We start from the raw sequence: 20,308 nt of genomic DNA, 5'->3' as shown, positions 1-20,308 counted from the left end.
TGAATCACATGGTAGTGTGCATCATATCGAAAAATGGCACCTCGATATTATCGCATGAGAAGTAACACACCGACAGGCAGGATGTCCGTGACGCCCATCAGAGTTCCTTCACTCTCCACTAACGGTGACCTGAAACTGTACCCGATGGTTGTCCACATCATGACCCCAGGAGTATCACCGATGTGCTTCTCCGAAACACTGGAAGAATGTGACATCTCAGCAGAATGCTGCCACGCTCACCAACTATGCGCAACGGCCCAGAAGTTCGGAACCGAGATTCATCACTGAACTCAACACTCCATTCATTCAAACTGGAAGAAGAAGAAACTTTCATTAAAGAAAAATTTAACTTCGCACCACAAAATAAAGTAGGTCCATGAATAAGAACAAATTGAGTAGTTTTACCTACTCCCCTTACTTCGTTCTTTTTACCCTTACCAGAAGATGTCGAAGCACCAAGAGTGCCGTCCACATTGACAAGTGATTTGTAAACCAGCATTCGCCGGCGACGACGAAAACAACGTTTACGCATCATTGTAAGAAGCAGTGCCTCAGTGGCTATTCACTCAAACCGAGTGAATGCGCTAGACAGAACAGTGTGCTGTTTATAGCATCAGTCCTGGCGCACGCAGCGGATGTGGACTCTTATCAGCTTACGCAATCGCACCGGAAGTGAATTTTTCAGCAACACGGGGCCTAGTAATACTACGCCCCGTGTTGCGTTGCACAGTCAGCGCGGCGGAAGTCCTTATCAACGCTCATTAAAAACCGGAACTTAGTTTTCTGTAATTATTGCTTATCAGCTCCGAATCTCCATAAGAATAACACGTACCGGAAGTGAGTTTTCCAGCAACACAGGTTAAGTCAAAATACTGGACGGTGAAAAATTCTAAGTCCGAATGAAGGTCAAGCGTTGAGCAAGTCTTAGTGACAGCGCCCCCTGCTAACGCAGCCGTTTGTGTTGTGGTGTTAAAGTCAGTTTACACATTGTACGGTAGTTACCCATCCCAACTCCTGTTACTCTCCAACCAATGGTACGGCATAGATGTGTAGAGGCTACGATGTGCTGTGTGCAGCTTGTCGCGATTCTCTCCTGTGGTGTTCAGACGTGGTCGACCAGAACGTTCACGAAGAGTGTGACCACCCTCACTTTTCCGTACAGTCACTGTTAACATCTGTATGCCCTACAAATCAGGATACTGCAAGACTCGACCAGCTGAGAAAACGGTGTCCCTTTCAAAATCGATCAGGTGATGATAACGCCATCTCCCACGAAGAAGGTCGCAATGATCACTCAACAACTGACCCTGTTCACACTCCTGATATACCTTAACAGGACTCATATCGACGCTAAACACGGACAGTGCACTTTTTTTGGCAGTTCAACTTGTCACATAGAATTGCAGCTTCTGTCATTAAATACCCGTGAAAGGTGTGTAAGACTACATCAGGGCGTGTCTTCTGGGTGTCCGCCTGCTTAGGTGAGTGGTTACCTATTTGCCTACTATGCAGTGGGCCCGGGTTCGATATCCGGCCGGGTTGGAGATTTTCTCCGCTCGTAGACTGGGTGTTGTGTTGTCCTCATCATCATTTCATCCTCATCACCGGCACGCGAGTCGGCCATTATGGAGTCGACTGAAATAAGACTCGCACTCGGCGGCCGAACTTCCCTGGATGGTACCTCCCGTCCAGCAATGCATTTCATTTCGTATCTTCTGGCTGCTCCACTTATTTTGTCAGGCAGTGTACATGCCCGACTGTAGAGTTCCCCATTCTACTTTCTCTGAGTAATTCTGCACATAAAAAAAGTTTTTTGAATGCTTACAAGCTGTCAAAATATCTTTATACCAACGCTGGGAGCTATGTTAACAGTCGCTTTATTATAATATGTATTCATGATGATGATGAGGTCCCATACTCCGAGGAGCGTAGGGGACGAAGCATGAGACCCGCACCGCCGTACCAGGCAACGTCCTAGGGGAGGTGGTTTGCCATTGCCTTCCTCCGACCATAATGGGGATGAATGATGATAATACAGACAACACCACCCAGTCAACTCGAAGCAGGAAAAATCCCTGACTGCGGTCGGCATCGAACCCGGGACCCCGTGAGTGGGAAGCGAGACGCTACTGCTAGACCACGAGCTGCGGACTTAACACGTATTACACATTTATGATTATATCAACTCAGAAATCGAAAACCTATACCCCAATTACTCGTTGAAATTTCCGTTTTATTTCTTAAGTTTGTTGCACTGGAACAACTATTCAATAACCCGATAAATTCTAAACATGTCAAATCCCTTGTTAAACGTGTATTTATGTATTTGTCTCCGTGTCACAACACCATTATAAACCGCTGACATTGTTGTGGTGTTCCTCTGCTTCTTCTTTTATATTAACTACATCTGTTCAGTATTTTACATACGAGTTAGTGTACAGTAAGCTAAAAAGCCCCTGGTTAAACTTGTATCTGTATGATTAAGTATTATGATTTCTGTTTATGTTTTGTTCGGTATGTTAGTTATTTACTCTTAAGCTGGATAAATAATCGTTAAAGGCAAATGACAAAGAAATAAAGATAAGCGGCAGCCGTGGCACTAGAGAAGGATCCTAGTAAATGGGCAGCCGACAGGGCTGGACAAAGGGTTAAAAGGAGGAGCATAGTGTAATCGAAGCAGTCTATGTGAGTGATATTTGAGTGCCAGTGCTGAATTTCTGAGGGGAGGAGGTGAGATTATGTACACATGGTGTACAGAAAAATCCTCGCATACTTTCGGCCGTTGTAGACCGCAGCTTGAGAAAAGTGGCCATTGTACCCAGCGATATTGAAGCTATGTATGATCCATTAATGGTAACAATATCTTGTTTTCATATCGACGTTATGAGCACATCGATACCCTGAACGATGGAAATTGGTAGTACTGAAACAAATAAACCAATTACGCAATTACACGGATCAGTAAAGTTTCATTACTGCTACATTCAAACTGCAACAGAGACATGTGTTGCATCAAACGGTAGCTACCCTCTGCTGCTACACCTGATAAACATGTATTGTCGATTAATTTAACATTCCAGATGCTTATGATACTAATTAAAAGCAATCAATATGCAAATATACCCAGAACGACGTAACTCAGACATTTACAGGTACGAAGTTGACATCACTATGTAAGTATACGCGCAACGTGTCTCCCTGTGTAGAAAACTGTAGATAAAAGATTGATTTCGTGTTCACATTAAAATTTTACCTGACATTACGATTAATAAAATTTACTGCAATTGCGAAGTCGTGTGAAGTGTGTAAGGTTTGATAGCACCAATGAGAAGCGCATAGAGAGGAGCCCCAAACCGGTGTGCCTTATTGATGAATAGAGTAACGGAATGTAGATTGGACTGGATTCACTAGTCCAAGTGTAGCTATGAGGGCGCTTGTGTGTCGACAGTGTTCATTTCAGAAGAAGTCTTAATCTTGCTTATTTCATAGAACGAGTTCTATTTGCCTTGGTAGGAGAGTTGTGTTTGTTTCGAGTGAAGTATCACGTTTATGTTCAGAAAAGGCGCTCTTTCGCTTTTGTTTGGAAGAAGAACCGCAGTTATCATATTACGCTGATAAGGACTTTTGCACGTTACTCCCTAAGAAAACGTGGAAGAGGAATACACGGGAAGTTAAGGAGCTAGCTGTAGAAGGCGTTTTTGGAGACAAACAGGATACAAAGAAAGAACGCTAGTTGTAAAGTCGAGTTACGGTCCGGCATAAAGTTTTAAGATGGCAGGAACGTTCAGTAGTGCAGTACTTAGCATTGTCGGCTTTATTTGATATGTTTTACACTATAGTTTTCATTCAGACCCAGTAGTTGTAGAACGTAATATATGAAAATGATCGATGAGCAGCAACCAAAAAATAAATTTAGTTGGTTTAAAAGATTTTATAGTCTAAATCTGAAAAAACGCCCTAGATAGTTTTACAATGGTCAGATTAAGGAAGTCAGTATAGGGTTGAATCACAGTATGTTTGGGGAAGAACGTCCTGCAACTGAAGGTCTGTTATTGAGCTTGGAAGAACTGTAAGTGTGTCACTGGCAGCAGAGACATTCCCCTTCGGAACAGTAAAATTCACGCATTGTGGAACACACAGTGGCACTCTGTTTTGAGACGGCCTCTGTGTACTTCAATTTAAAGATTTTCGCGAGTGCTGCAGACGAACGTATGGCATTACCAGTATTCGCTATACCGGTATTTAGTCAGGCAATAAAATCAGTTTTCAAATTTCTTGGTTCTCAACGCATGATACAGCTTCTCTCACGATTGCGACCAGGAAACAAAATACTGGACTTTCGTGTCTGGCTGAGGATGTTATTTACGTTAGGATGGCGTAGACCTTACTACATAAACACATGTGCGTGTTAAGTTGTACGATACGAGACACGGAGCGCCACTCCCTTTATTACATTATAAGCTTCATGAAATAAAACATATATGGTCGTTACGTGTTTCAAAATCAATTTGAATGATGGTACTTGAGATGATTTATCAAACAGCTACTTGAGTTCTTGCAACCCGGTGTATCGGATATAGTCAGCATTGCTTGCGACTATGCAATTAATGAATAAGTTACATTACTCTGTCAAGCTACTCACGCTAGGTCTGTTGCGCTTAAAGACTCTGAGCTATTATTTGTGGAATAAATTTCATAAAGCAATTACATTAACTTGCAGACTATTGGGATCTATAAATATAAGATTTTGTGGTACAGCGCTACGACATCAGCGTTGAGTCATCGCAATCCAGCTAACCGTCAAACATGATTGCCCACTAGTCTACAGGGTGATATCATAAGTTTCAGATCCATCAAATAAGGATTTCATTCGAGAAAACTTGTTATCAAAGTTAGGGTTTCTACAATACAAGCAAGATACAGGAAGGCTCAGTGTAAAAGAAAATCGCTCTAAAATTTTATTTTAACCGTCAGTCTTCTATTAGTTTGATGCTTCCCGCCACGAATTCTTCCCCTCCACGCCGACCTCTTCATCTCAGAGTAGGCTAGCAACTACCGTCCTCAATTATTTGTTTGATTTATTCCTATATCTGTCGTCTTTTATAGTTTTTACCCTCTACATCTCCCTCTAGACCACGGTCACTATTCCCTGACGTCTTAACGTATGTCCTATCATCCTGTCCCTTCCTCTTCTCAGTGTTTTCCACATCTTGTTTTCTTCGTCGGTTCTTCGGAGAACCTCCTCACCGCTCACCAAATCAGTCCACCTAATTCTTTTGTAGCACCACACTTCGATTCTTTTCGGTTACAATTTTCCCACAGTCCACGATTCACTGTCACACAATGCTGTGCATCAAATTTACTATCATGCTGAAAAGTATCTGCACAGCATGAACTGCGTTTCACCTGATTTTGACTATACAAAGTGGTTACCACAAGTCACCAAGAGGGGAAATATGTCTCTATGGCAATCAAACCAGATATGAATTAATAACATGATGTTCCATATACCAGAGACGCGATAGTATCTACCGCCTGTAAATCCAACTTAACTACAATAACAAACATTTCAAAAGAGTTACTATACTCATTAGAATCCGAAACTAACTCTGTCACAAATATAATTCTGTAATCCTTCGTGAAAATTAAATATTTGTATGAATGTCAGATTTTGAGATAATATCTGTACTCTTGAAGCTTTATGACAATTTGAAACGTTTTTGCCGTTCAGAAAGTTTTCTCACCATCTGCTAAACATAATTCCTGCGACGGGTGATTTTGATAAACTTGTTTTTGAATTAACCAGTTAAAAAAGTGCGATTAATGGCACAAAGCACTCTATTGAAACCTCACTTTAACAGCGATTCGCCAGTAATTTAACTGCACTCATGATGCATAAAATGTTACATGCATACATGTTTGAACTTTAAATGACGTTTCAAACTTTTTCGTACTGGATACGGATTGAAACCGAGCACCTATAAGCATTGTTAACCAATCAAATATTTCATGCCTGACCGAGGACCGGTCATTATTGGTAAATTGATGTGAATTATTGACGTTTTCATCAATAGTTATCATTTCTTATCGTGAAATTAAATGAAAATTTTATACTGAGCTAGAAATCGTATCAGAACCCTTACCTCCCTGTTAACTGACCACAAAAGACGTTTCCGTTTCATTCACAAGCAGCGAAGTGGGCCCGTGCATTTAACTTTGAAATGCCATGATGTAATATTTTCTGACTGTCATTCGAACCCTGCGTCTAATCGGATGTCATGTGGAGTCACCACCCAAAAATTCAGCATTTCTTCTAATTTCCTTTGCAACCGAATTTTAAAGTCATGTCTCCCATGCTATGATGTATCATCACCCAAGCTTTGAAGTCCATTACTTCACAAGTTTTAGAGTTATGAATTTTTAATATGGTTTTAGTGGTACTTTCGAAAACCGGATTTTAATTCTCAGAGCCTAATTTTCACATTCCAGATATTTTACGTGCATTTATAATACTACATTCTTCAACAGCTCCATGCATACATTTTAAGAGAAATTTAATTAGTTCATGTTCAGTATTTTCTTCAAATTTGAAACTTAAATTCTATTTAATTATCGGTTGATAAATGTAATAATAAAATATACAAACTTCGTTTTTACTAGTATTAACGTATAGAAGTATGCAAATACCTCAATCTGATTTCCTGCAAAATTTTTTTTACATTGGGTAATATTTAGTATAAAAAAGTTGGCACTGAACCTAGTAAAAGAAGCTACCGGAAAATCCATTTTCAGAATTTTTCTTTAAAAAGGTAAAACTAATACAAGGTACGTGCCCACTGTTAAGTAACTAGCACCACAAATTTTCCCTTCCTGCTCCTGTAAGGTTACTTCTTACAGTTTCACAACCAGAGTAGCCTTTCTTTTGATTTTTCTTTCTCCAGTTAGCATCTTGTGGACTGGTTGATCCGTTGTCGCTATCTATGTGAGCAGATATTCTTATAGGTGGGAGCTAAAGTTGTGTAGAAACGCTTGATCTCTTCAGTATTCATATGTCATTTTATGAAATGTGCAACCAGCTTCTGTGAGGCCCAAAAGTTTGTCTTTTTCTGGTACACGTGGAGCAAATCACACTGTCCGAACTTTTATTTGTATTTTGTCTCCTGCCACCACCGGATCTTGCTTGTAGTGCATGAGATGCAAGTCTCTGAAAGACATATACTATCTTGACATCTTTGACAGCTGTCTGCGTGACATGGCCCTTTCTTACACATACTTCTAATTCGAATGCAGGTAAATCATTTTGGGATCTAAGAGTAAACAGTCAAAATTTGTGAACTAGCTATTAAAATTTATTTTGAAAAAAATTGAAATTTCAGGGTGGAGTTTCCTCTTAGCTAAATCACTATATGAAGAACCTCATGAGGTATATTGCAATGACGTCGAATACTTGTTAATTCACCCATGGTTTCCTTTAATGGCTAAGTGAATTCTATACTGCTAACTTTTCATTGGAATCACTTATGCCAACCTCGACTGCAGTCATGGCTATTCTTAGCTGTTACGAATAAGGGACTTCTGTCAAATGTCCAATATTTCATGGCATGAGCAGCTGTGTCAAGCTCATTCGAATCAGCGAAATTCCTGTAATTCGATCAATTTCATGAAAAAGCTGCTTCAATGGCAGGTAATAAACATAAACAATGTTCAGATAAATATTGATGCAGAACCTTGATCTGGAATACCAGAAAATAACGAGTGTGGGCAGAGTGGTTATTAAAATTTACAGATTTGAAAACAGCTTTGCACTTTAGCTGAAATTGTAGAAAATAGTCCAAGTAATAGGTATCAGACTGCAGAGGCAGATTCACACGATTTTCACCGCTGTATATAAGTGGAAATGAAACTCTCTGGAATAGGCCATCTTAGGAGCTTCCTTGATGCTATTCAATGGCGATGGCAGCATAAAAGAGTTCTCCAGGAACGTGAATTCGGCAGAGCCTTGGCGGCGACGAAATGCTGGATCACACAGGTGATGGCCGCCACTATCGATTTCCGATAACACATGTGTCTCCTGACAGGGTCGCCAGCCCATCCTCTGGCAGTGCGGATCGTCCACGGCTATAAACTTCCCCTGAGACCCACAACGGGCGGCAGCTCGAGGACGAGGACGAAGAAGGGTCACGTAACGACGTTGGGGCAGCGGAGGCTGCTCCCCAGGAACCGGGTCTCCTTTAAAGCGCCCCTATTGGAAAGAGATGCTATGTTGCAGACGTTTGCTGTATTTCATCATGAAGTATCGGAGTATGTGCCAGTGTAGCCACTTATGAATTGCGATATTTTGCCATATTACACATAGATCTAGAAAGAGGAAGGTTAAGTTTTAATAAGACATGCTTGGACGAGGGTGGTGAACAAAAGTAGATGCAGTTTTTTCAATCTCAACAAATACCGTCAAGTATCCAGGAAAGCTGCTGAATACGAAGTTCGTAATAAACGTAAGGGCGCCAATTGTACAGAATTTGGCACAACATCCGAAAATTCTGTCAATCAATGCCGAGCCGAATAGCTGCTAGGGTAAGGGTCAGACATGGAGCAACGAGTTACTGAGTTGCTCAGTTTGTGGTGTTCTTTCTTTGGAATAAATCATCAATTTTTTCTGATGTTGTAATCACTTATTTGTCTGTACGTGCACTTCACACATACCCATTTCCGTTTTATAACTCCTTCTAGGAGCGTGTTTCTTTCTTATTGCACAAACGGACATATGACTTGGTGTGCAACATAATCTCTTATTCTGATGCCTCCAGAACAGTACGTGTCTAGGATCCTGCAAAGAGAACACTATCCTCTGTCAGTTATGCCTAAATCTTGCGTATCCGTATAAGGACAAAGAGTTCGTCATTTATAAAAAAAAGGACGTCACTCGTAATAATTCTTATCAAATTCCTACCATATCCCACGAAACACCATCTCAGACTACATTTGTATATGCCGAAGGTACAGTGCTCTGACACGAATTCGATAAGTATTATTCCACAAAGTGATATATTCTCATAAATGACGAAGTCTCCTGTCTTAATATGCATACGGAATACGCAGAAATGATTCACAGGAGGACTGTGAGGAAAGTTTTCTCTTGAAAGGAAAGATTACGCATAGGCGCGCTTCGTAATGAGCTGACACTTGATTATGTTGTAATCGACTGGAACCGCAATTACGCTTAAATACTTTTAATAGCAGTCAAAGCTGGAAACATTGTCATTTATAAAACATTACATCGAGTGTGGTGGGGCATAGGTTAACACACTATACTAGAAATCCGGAGGACAGCGGTTCAAGTTACCGTCCGACCGCGCAAACGCAGGTTTTCCGTCATTTCCCTAAATCGCTTAAGGCGTATAGCAGGATGGTTCCCTTGGGAAGGGCAAGGCCGATGCACTTTCCACCTTTCCCCTATTCGAAATTCTCTTGCGTCTTTAATGATCTCGATGTCGACAGAACGTTATATACTGCTCTTCCTTTGTAAAGCATTACAAGACAGTGGACACAAGTAAACAGAAACTAATATAATGGAAGCAATATAGTCATTTCATAGTGTTCTCCAATACCAGTTTTCTAAATTTACTCAATAAAATTTAGCTATTACGAGATCGCCTTTCAGCTAAAAATTCACATTTAGCCTTCTCTGAGAATCTCCTCTATACTACGTCAACTTGGCCTTCTCTGAATTCTTCTGTTGTCTGAGGTCATCGTCACTCGTTATGAAACTCAAACACTTCCTCAGCAAGCAAGATCAGGTCGTAGTAGCGTCTTACGTGCTTCCTGTTTTACGGTGGACTCGTGCTTTCGCAGCTTCCTCAGTAGATATTTAAATCTTCAGTTTACCTGTTCTACTAACGATTTCGCATTATTTCCTCATTTCATGTTACTTGGGGGTATTTTCGTTAGACATTTAACTGAGGTGTCATATTCCGAATGTAGCTAATCTCTTGCCAAGATCGCATTCTTCCTTATGGGGATTTATCCATGTTTTAAAACGCGACCCCGTTCACATCAGTAAATGGAGACACTGCCATTGTGCACTTCCTCACTGCAATAAAGTGACGATACTTTACCACAAACAATAGCATCGTCACCGAACGACCTGAGAGTGCAGCTGACCGTAGCTGGTGTGCTCTTTATGTAGGGGATTGTGTTGTGCCTGCAGGGTAGTGTATCTAAGAACAGACGATGGTTTTTGGTTAACACTACAGTATAGTGACTACTTTTAGAATTACCTGAAGGAAATGACACCAAAATCCGGCATAAACAGTTTCCCCAATTTTCTGCCGTTTTTGTTGTTACCAATGAGCTTGTCCTTTGCGCAGCATTTGTAGATATTTAGCATTCTGGAAATTTAACTGCTGTATAACATATATAGTTTTCTTACAATCGTAATGACCAACAAGGATCACGTTCACAACTTCAGTTCCTCTTCCTCCTTTTTTGTTGTTTCCCATTTTTCCAAAATCCCCTCATATTCTCCCCATGATATCTCTTCTTTCCTCTGTCCACGTTGTTCCCTATTTTTTATTTCTTCTGCTTTGAAAGCCTTTCAAATTTAGTATTTTATTTTTCAACGGTTTCTTCCTGCTATTTCTGTGTCTTTGATGTTGTTTGTTTCTAGATCTTTCCTTACTTCTGTAATCCGTGCAACTGTCGATTTTTTTCTTTCAGAAATATAGCAGTATTTTTGTTTATGTCCATCTATTCGGTATAGGTGTCCGAAAAAGTTTAACCTTCGTTTGACCATTACTTCAGATATTTTCTCTATATTTTTTGCAGATCTCCTCATTACTTCTTATTTTCCAACCATCTGCGGTTTTCATTGCACCCATTATTTTTCTAATAATCCTTCTTTCCAGTACCTCTAGCCTGTAAATCTTACAGTTCATAGTTAGGCATTCAGATCCATATAAACAGTCTGGTCGTACCACTGTGGTGTAGTGTTTTAGTTTTGTTTTTCTAGATATACATTTCTTGTTGTAAATATTTTTGGTCAAACCATATGCTCTTTCCATTTTGTTAATTCTTACATCTATTGCAGATTTTTCTAGTCCATTCTGTTGCATAGTTTCTCCAAGATATTTAAATTTATTTACTCGTTCTGTTTTACCTATTTGTGCTTCCATGCGTTTTGGCGCATTTCCACTGAATTTTGTTTTTTCAGCTGAAATTTTGAGACCAGTTGTGTTTGTTATTTTTTCCAGAAGGTTTATCTGAATACCTGCTTCTACCAGGTTTCCTGAAAGTATTGCAAAATCACCCGCAAAAACCAAGAAGTTTACCTTGATTCCATTTGTTTTCCTTCCCAGAGTTATTGGTTCAATTTTGTGATTTTTTTAGCTCCAAATTCCAGATCCTTACAATTTTTTCTAGAACACAATTAAACAGTAATGGTGACAAACCATCACCTTGTCTAACACCAGTTTTTATGGCTGAGCTACTTCTCCAATAAATATGACTTTAGAAATGGTATCTGTTAGTGTTTCACGAATTATATTTGCTAATTTTGATTTAACCCCAAATTCTCTAATGACATTATATATTGTTTCTCTGTCTATACAATCAAATCCTTTGTTCAAATCAATAAATGACCCTATGGTTGGTTTCCTGGTTAACTTTCTATGGCGAATTATTGACTTTAAGTTAAAAATTTGTTCTACACAGGATCTTCACTTTCGAAAACCACCCTGATACTCTCCAAGTTGTTTGTCTAGAGTATATACCGCTGTGTTCAGGAGAATTTTTGATAATATTTTGTATGCCACATGCAGAAGTCACACTCCCCTTTAATTATTGACATTTTCTTTGCCTCCCTTTGTGGGTGGATTAATGCTGCTTTCCATTCAACTTTAATCCTTTCAGTTTTTCAAATGTTCCCAAGAATCACTTGAAGGTCCTTTATGATATTTGGTTCTGATTACATCAATAATTCGACTGTAATGGAGTCTTCACCACTTGCTTTATTGTTTTAGAGTGTTTTGATGGCTTTATGGATTTCTAACTCTGTGGGTGGGAAATCTTCCTCTAGATTTTAGGGTGTCAGTAGAAATTCTAATTTATCTGTTGGTAATTGAAACTTTAAGACTTTTCAAAAACTTTTACTAAAATTTCACAATTTTCTTTGTTATATAATCGCATCTTGCCATTTACATCTTTGAAACAAATACTTGGAATATGATATCGTTTAAGTATGTGTTTAAAGGTTTAGAAAAAAATTCTAGTTTTATTTTTGGTGAAATTTTCTTCTATTTCAATAAGCTGAGAATTTTCAAAGTTTCTTTTGATTTTCCGGGTTATTTTTTATGTTTCTTTCCTTTGTTGTCTGAATTGTTCGAAGTCTTCCTCTTTTTTCGAACATATCCCTTTTCTTCATTTTTGTGCTCCTTCACACTCCTCATTCCACCATATCTTCTTTTTATTCTTGGCCAATCCTAAAGTTTTCTCTGCTGCTTGCGTTATTTGCATCTGGAGTTCACGCCAATCACCTCCCTTTCTTGTCTGAATTTCTTCTCTAAATTATTCTATATTTTCTTTTGTAATATTAGCTGTAGTGGCGTTGTATCTGATCACTTTCTTGGTCACCTTCCTTGTTTTAGATGGGAGAAATTTAATCTTAGAGAGATAATGATCTGAGTCGAATTTCTCATTTCTGAATATTTTAACATTCTTAATTTTCGTGATATGTTGTTGTTGTTGTGGCCTTCAGTCCTGAGACTGGTTTGATGCAGCTCTCCATGATACTCTATCCTGTGCAAGCTTCTTCATCTCCCAGTACCTACTGCAACCTACATCCTTCTGAATCTGCTTAGTGTATTCATCTCTTGGTCTCCCCCTATGATTTTTACCCTCCACGTTGCCCTCCAATACTAAATTGGCGATCCCTTGATGCCTCAGAACATGTCCTACCAACCGATCCCTTCTTCTGGTCAAGTTGTGCCACAAACTTCTCTTCTCCCCAATCCTATTCAATACTTCCTCATTAGTTACGTGATCTACCCATCTAACCTTCAGCATTCTTCTGTAGCACCACATTTCAAAAGCTTCTATTCTCTTCTTGTCCAAACTATTTACCGTCCATGTTTCAGTTCCATACATGGCTACACTCCATACAAATACTTTCAGAAATAACTTCCTGACGCTTAAATCTATACTCGATGTTAACAAATTTCTCTTCTTCAGAAACGCTTTCCTTGCCATTGCCAGTCTACATTTTATATCCTCTCCACTTCGTCCATCATCAGTTATTTTGCTCCCCAAATAGCAAAACTCCTTCACTACTTTAAGTGTCTCATTTCCTAATCTAATACCCTCAGCATCACCCGATTTAATTCGACTACATTCCATTATCCTCGTTTTGCTTTTGTTGATGTTCATCTTATATCCTCCCTTCAAGACACCATCCATTCCGTTCAACTGCTCTTCCAAGTCCTTTGCTGTCTCTGACAGAATTGCAATGTCATCGGCGAACCTCAAAGTTTTTATTTCTTCTCCATGGATTTTAATACCTACTCCAAATTTTTCTTTTGTTTCCTTTACTGCTTGCTCAATATAGAGATTGAATTACATCGGGGAGAGGCTACAACCCTGTCTTACTCCCATCCCAACCACTGCTTCCCTTTCATGTCCCTCAACTCTTATAACTGCCATCTGGTTTCTGTACAAGTTGTAAATAGTCTTTCGCTCCCTGTATTTTACCCCTGCCACCTTTAGAATTTGAAAGAGAGTAATCCACTCAACATTGTCAAAAGCTTTCTCTAAGTCTACAAATGCTAGAAACGTAGGTTTGCCTTTCCTTAATCTTTCTCCTAAGATAAGTCGTAAGGTCAGTATTGCCTCACGAGTTCCAGTATTTCTACGGAATCCAAACTGATCTTCCCCGAGGTCAGCTTCTACTAGTTTTTCCATTCGTTTGTAAAGAATTCGTGTTAGTACTTTGCGGCTGTGACTTATTAAACTGATTGTTCTGTAATTTTCACATCTGTCAATACCTGCTTTCTTTGGGATTGGAATTATTATGTTCTTCTTGAAGTCTGAGGGTATTTCGCCTGTTTCATACATCTTGCTCACCAGATGGTAGAGTTTTGTCAGGACTGGCTCTCCGAAGGCCGTCAGTAGTTCCAATGGAATGTTGTCTACTCCGGGGGCCTTGTTTCGACTCAGGTCCTTCAGTGCTCTGTCAAACTCTTCACGCAGTATCGTATCTCCCATTTCATCTTCATCTACATCCTCTTCCATTTCCATAATATTGCCCTCAAGTGCATCGCCCTTGTATAGACCCTCTATATACTCCTTCCACCTTTCTGCTTTCCCTTCTTTGCTTAGAACTGGGTTTCCATCTGAGCTCTTGATGTTAATACATGTGGTTCTCTTATCTCCAAAGGTCTCTTTAATTTTCCTGTAGGCAGTATCTATCTTACCCCTAGTGAGATAAGCCTCTACATCCTTACATTTGTCCTCTAGCCATCCCTGCTTAGCCATTTTGCACTTCCTGTCGATATCATTTTTGAGACGTTTGTATTCCTTTTTGCCTGCTTCATTTACTGCATTTTTATAATTTCTCCTTTTATCAATTAAATTCAATATTTCTTCTGTTACCCAAGGATTTCTACTAACCCTCTTCTTTTTACCTACTTGATCATCTGCTGCCTTCACTACTTCATCCCTCAGAGCTACCCATTCTTCTTCTACTGTATTTCTTTCCCCCATTCCTTTCAATTGTTCCCTTATGCTCTCCCTGAAACTCTGTACAACCTCTGGTTCTTTCAGTTTATCCAGGTCCCATCTCCTTAAATTCCCACCTTTTTGCAGTTTCTTCAGTTTTAATCTACAGGTCATAACCAATAGATTGTGGTCAGAGTCCACATCTGCCCCTGGAAATGTCTTACAATTTAAAACCTGGTTCCTAAATCTCTGTCTTACCATTATATAATCTATCTGATACCTTTTAGTATCTCCAGGGTTCTTCCATGTATACAACCTTCTATCATGATTCTTAAACCAAGGATTTGGATGTCTCTAAGTTTTGGCTTTTCTTGGTAGTTTGTGTAAATGTGTGGACATGAGTTTTAACTGGAGCATTTTACATATGTTGATCAGTCTTTCACAATTTCTGTTTGTTCCTGAGTGTGCTGTATATTCACCTACAGTAGCCCTAAATTTCTTTTCCCACAAATTTGCGCATTGAAGTCACCAAGAAGTATTTTAACGTTCTTTTTAGGTATGATAGAAATTTCAAATTCCAAAAGATTCCAGAATTGATTTACTTTCTCCAGATTTCTTCTGTTGCCTGCATTTATAGGTTCATGACAGTTTATGAGTCTGTAACTTTTATTCTTGCACTTTATTGTTAACATGGATATTCTTTCTGAATTCGATCTAAATTCTGTTACACTCTCTACGGTTTTTTTGTTTACATAAAATGCTGTTCCAAATATAGGCATGTTTTTCATTATTCTCACTGTTCGTTTCCCTTTATAAATTCTATAATGATGTGTATCAACTACATTCTCATCTATGAATGGTGTTTCCTGGACTACAGTAATGTGTATATCGCCCTTCTGCCGAAATAATTCTAATTCCTTTTGTTTCCCAATTTGTAGAAGAGAATTTACATTTCATGTTCCAAAGCAGTGCTTCTTATTGAACTGAAACGCAGAAGGCTTTTCAATATATTCCATGTCTTCTTCATTGCAAATGTTGGGACTCCCCAGAACCCTAGGAGCCATTGCATTACATGATGTAATGGTGGATTCCTCATCAGAATTACCACGGGGTAGAGCATCCATTGCGTGAATTTTCCATTTTGCGACTTGAAGCTGTAAACTGTAAAGAGTAAGGAATCCAAAGTCATCCCTGAATTCCCAAAGTAAGACCAGGTTGTTAGCCTGGAATAGTACTGATTCAGCCGCCACTATCATGTGGAACAGACGCTGTCGGGGTACTGCCACTAACTTGTGGAACCGTCATGCCCTGTGTTCACTTTGGCCTTGGACAATAGGCTGCCTCTTCCGCCAGCTCCGCTGTACCGAATTCCACCTTCTCCGTCTTCGCTGCCGTTGAGGTCTTCACCACATCCCAGCCTAGGTGCCCTCACGAGGTACTACTACCCGGGCCAGATTTTACTCAATGGGACTCGGAACCGGCTATGGCGAGTTGTACAATATATTATAGTTATTTGGAATATATTTTTATTTCTTCAGGTACAGAATTTTTTGGTGAGTAAAATGCTATGTATATTTTGAACTACTCACTTAAAAGAAGTTTTGCATCATCTCGGTTCCTAGAGTTCCGGAACGCGTACAGAAAATTGGAACAGAGATCAACATAAACATCATTTCAGCCCTTTTTATTGCTCATGAAAACCACACAACGCATGTTGTACCACCATATAGACCTTCAGAGGTGGTTGCCCTGATTGCTGTACATACCGGTACCTCTAATACCCAGTAGCACGTCCTCTTGCATTGATGCATCCCTGTATTCGTCGTTCATACTATGCAGGATTTCATCAAGGCACTGTTGCTCCTAATGGTCCCACTCCTCAACGGCGATTCGTCGTAGATCCCTTAGAGTGGCCATCTGTAAACAGCCCTTCTCAATTTATCCCAGGCGTGTTCGACAGGGTTCATGTCTGGAGAACATGCTGGCCACTCTACCCGAGCGATGTCGTTACCCTGAAGGAGGTCATTCACAAGATGTTCACGATGGGTGCGCGAACTGTCGTCCATGAAAGAGAATGCCTCGCCAATATCGCCAATATGCTGCTGATATGGTTGCACTATCGCTCGGAGGATGGCATTCACGTATCGTACAGCCGTAACGGCGCCTTCTATGACCACCGACGGCGTACGTCGGCCCCACATAATGCCACCCTAAAGCAGCTGGGAGCCTCCACCTTGCTGCACTCGCTGGACAGTGTGTCTAAGCCATTCAGCCCTACCGGGTTGCCTCCAAACACGTCTCCGCCGATTGTCTGGTTGAAGGCATATGCAACACTCATCAGTGAAGAGAACATGATGCCTATCGTCAGCGGTCTATTCAACAAGTTGTTGGGCACATCTGTACCGCGCTGCATGGCGTCGTGATGGCGAAGATGAACCTCGGCATTGACGTTAGGAGTGAAGTAGTGCATCATGCAGCCTATTGCGCACGGTTTGAGTCGTAATACGCCGTCCTGTGGCAGTACGTAAAGCATTGTTCAACATGGTGGTGTTGCTGTGAGTGTTCCTCCGAGCCATAATCCGTATGTAGCGGTCACCCATTGCTGTAGTAGCTCTTGGGCGGCCTGAGCGAGGCATGTCATCGACAGTTCCTGTCACTCTGTATCTCCTCCATGTCCGAACAACATCGCTTTGGTTCACTCCGAGACGCCTGGACACTTCCCTTGTTGAGAGCCCTTCCTGGCACAGAGTAACTATGCGGACGCGATCGAAGCGCGGTATTGACCGTCTAGGCATGGTTGAACTACAGACAACACTAGTCGTGTACCTCCTTCCTTGTGGAATGAATGGAACCGATCGGCTGTCGGACCCCCTCCGTATAATAGTCGCTGATCATGCATGGTTGTTTACATCTTTGGACGGGTTTAGTGACATCTCTAAACAGTCAAAGGGACTTTGTCTGTGATACAACATCCACAGTCAAAGTCTATCTTCAGAAGTTCTGGGAACCAGGGTAATGCTAAACTTTTTTTGAAGTGTGTATCTATAAAACATAGGAATAGTTACGCCATACTTCGTCAATCGTGCACAGAATAAGAGTGTCTGTCATGGAACATATGATTGACGTGTATTAGACCATGGTAACATATTGATTCCATGTAAATTCATTGTGGATGGAGGATAAATGAAAGGAAAGGGGCTATTGATGTCAGCTGCATCGTAACTTCATGCGAAGGTGGCGGCTACGAGTAAAATGTATGCCACATGTGGATTCGAACCCGAGATCTGCTGCTTACTGAACAGTTGCGTTAACCACTGCCCCACCTGGAACAGTGTTTATCGTAATTGTGCTATCTACCGCGGCACACCACTCGGTCGATCCACATTTCCACCTAACGCCACGCATCTACAGTCCCTGTCCGTGTACTCCATGTTAGCTAGTTTGAGATTCCCGCAGGAAGTCGGACATAATTGTGCATCCGCATTGAAGGTGGTGGATTCATTGGCCATCTAGGCAAATTAATTACATAAAAGTAAGGTGTCTGGTCTTCCGGACAAGTCCGAAATAACACGTGGAACAGACATGTTCAAAAGAACAGAGACCACACATTCATATAACTGATTCGCCTCTACGGGCAATGAATCCACCATATTCAGAGCGGATGCACGATTATGTCTGACCTGCGCAGGAATCTCAAAGCAGCGAGCAAGGAGAACATTTTTAGCAAAAAACAGAATAGTTCTTGACAGATTTTCATTAATGTTATACACATAGGCTACACGTTCTTTTAATACATATAATATATATATGTATGATATGAAACTGGGAAAACTTGTTGGCAAAAATCTCAAGAACTTCTTGACCGATTTTCTTCAAATTTTAATACAGTGCCCTAATAAACAGTGAGACAGGCATTACCTCCATTTTTAATAGAAACTATGTTTAAACACGATCTTGTTACAACCGACTGGAACAAAATATTGCTATGCTCTACTCGGAAAAATGCAGTTTCTATTTCTTCCTCGCAGTCAGCTTTAGCATAGATAGCAGGGCATTTAAACTATTGGCTGCGAAATACTATCACTGTATCTACTTACTAACTTTGGGGTCAAGGTTTTCCATGAAAAGGGAAGGTAATTTAAAAATAGGAGGTTCAGATGGAAGTTCGAACTCATATCCCCCGGATAAGGATGCAGCTTTGTCTATTTAAAGGAGGTGAAAATATGTTAAAAAATTCTGATGACATTAGAGACATGATTGTAAATCATAATGAACACCTGTTAGCCCACGGCAGCTGAGTGGTCAGTGCGACATAATGCCAATTCTAAGGGCCCGGGTTCGATTCCCGGTTGGATCGGCGATTTTCTCCGCTCAGGGACTTGGTGTTGTGTTGTTCTAATCATCATCATTTCATCCCCATCGACGCGCAAGTCGCCGAAGTGGCGTCAAATCGAAAGACTTGCACACGGCGAACGGTCTATCTGACGGGAGGTCATAGCCAAGCGACATCCACATTTATAATGAGCACTTCCGATCGTATTAGGTAAGCTCTACATGTAGCTCCTTCTGCACTCGCATCCACTTTCCCATAATTGCTCTTTGAAAACTGGCCTCCATGTGCCAACCAAGATCACCGGAGAGAATGGCACTGTGTCTATCGGACTAGAAATCTGCAGTGGACTATGTTGCAAACTAAGTGGTGAATGTTGTGAGCCGAATCGATCAAGTAATCGGTTTGTACTTACTTTATTTAACTCTCTTTGAATCTGCCAAAAGAGTGTCAGCATCATGGTTGCACCCCTTGACAGTGTGGAGACGTGGTAGCCACGTGTTTCATGACATCACTTATTTTCACAACTTGTTCTACCTCCTCTCTTTCCTGCCTGCGTCGTAATTGCCTGCTCATGCACAATGTGTGGGCACTGAACTTACCTAACCGTCGAAAAGTTAATCATCGGTTCTACTTGAATGGTACTGTTGCACAGTGGAATAGTAAGTAGAGGAATAAAATTTCTTTAGAAACCAGATAAGACATCGCTAAGCGAGGCGAATCTTCTGCCTACAAAACGGTGTCGTAACCGGTACTCAGTATGTGAAGTCCAAGGTTCAAACAAGCTGGGAGCTCGTTTCATCAGACAATGCGCGATGAAAGAGAAAAAAAACTGATTCAGCACTTGTCGCAGCAATGCAGAGCATACCAAACGCTCTACTGTAATGCGTCCAGATGTAGTAACTTAACTTACAGTCGTCATCACGTGTTCTAGGGTGCGTGCCTGCTGAGTGCAAACTTGCGGGAGATGTTGGTAAGAGTACTGTTGTGACCTGAGCCGGAGTAGGGTTATCAAGAGGTCGAGCAAATAGTGGGGGTGAGTGAACCTGTGGCGTCTCAGGACGCTAATGAACCATTATTCAATCAACAATCATTTATTGACGAGAGTTTTACAGTCACAGGTCTTCCTGGTACTGCGTAGCAGCGACCACACTGAGTTCGAACTGCTTGAAAGCGCGATGTGGCACGTCAGTGGCCAGTGATGAACTTCACCTAGGTATGTCATAAGAACAAGTTTCCGGATGGAAATTTTGCATAAAGGAACGCTCTGAA

This window comes from Schistocerca piceifrons, chromosome 2, assembly GCF_021461385.2.
Source record: "Schistocerca piceifrons isolate TAMUIC-IGC-003096 chromosome 2, iqSchPice1.1, whole genome shotgun sequence".
NCBI lineage: Eukaryota > Metazoa > Arthropoda > Insecta > Orthoptera > Acrididae > Schistocerca > Schistocerca piceifrons.
This window is presented reverse-complemented; position numbering follows the sequence as displayed.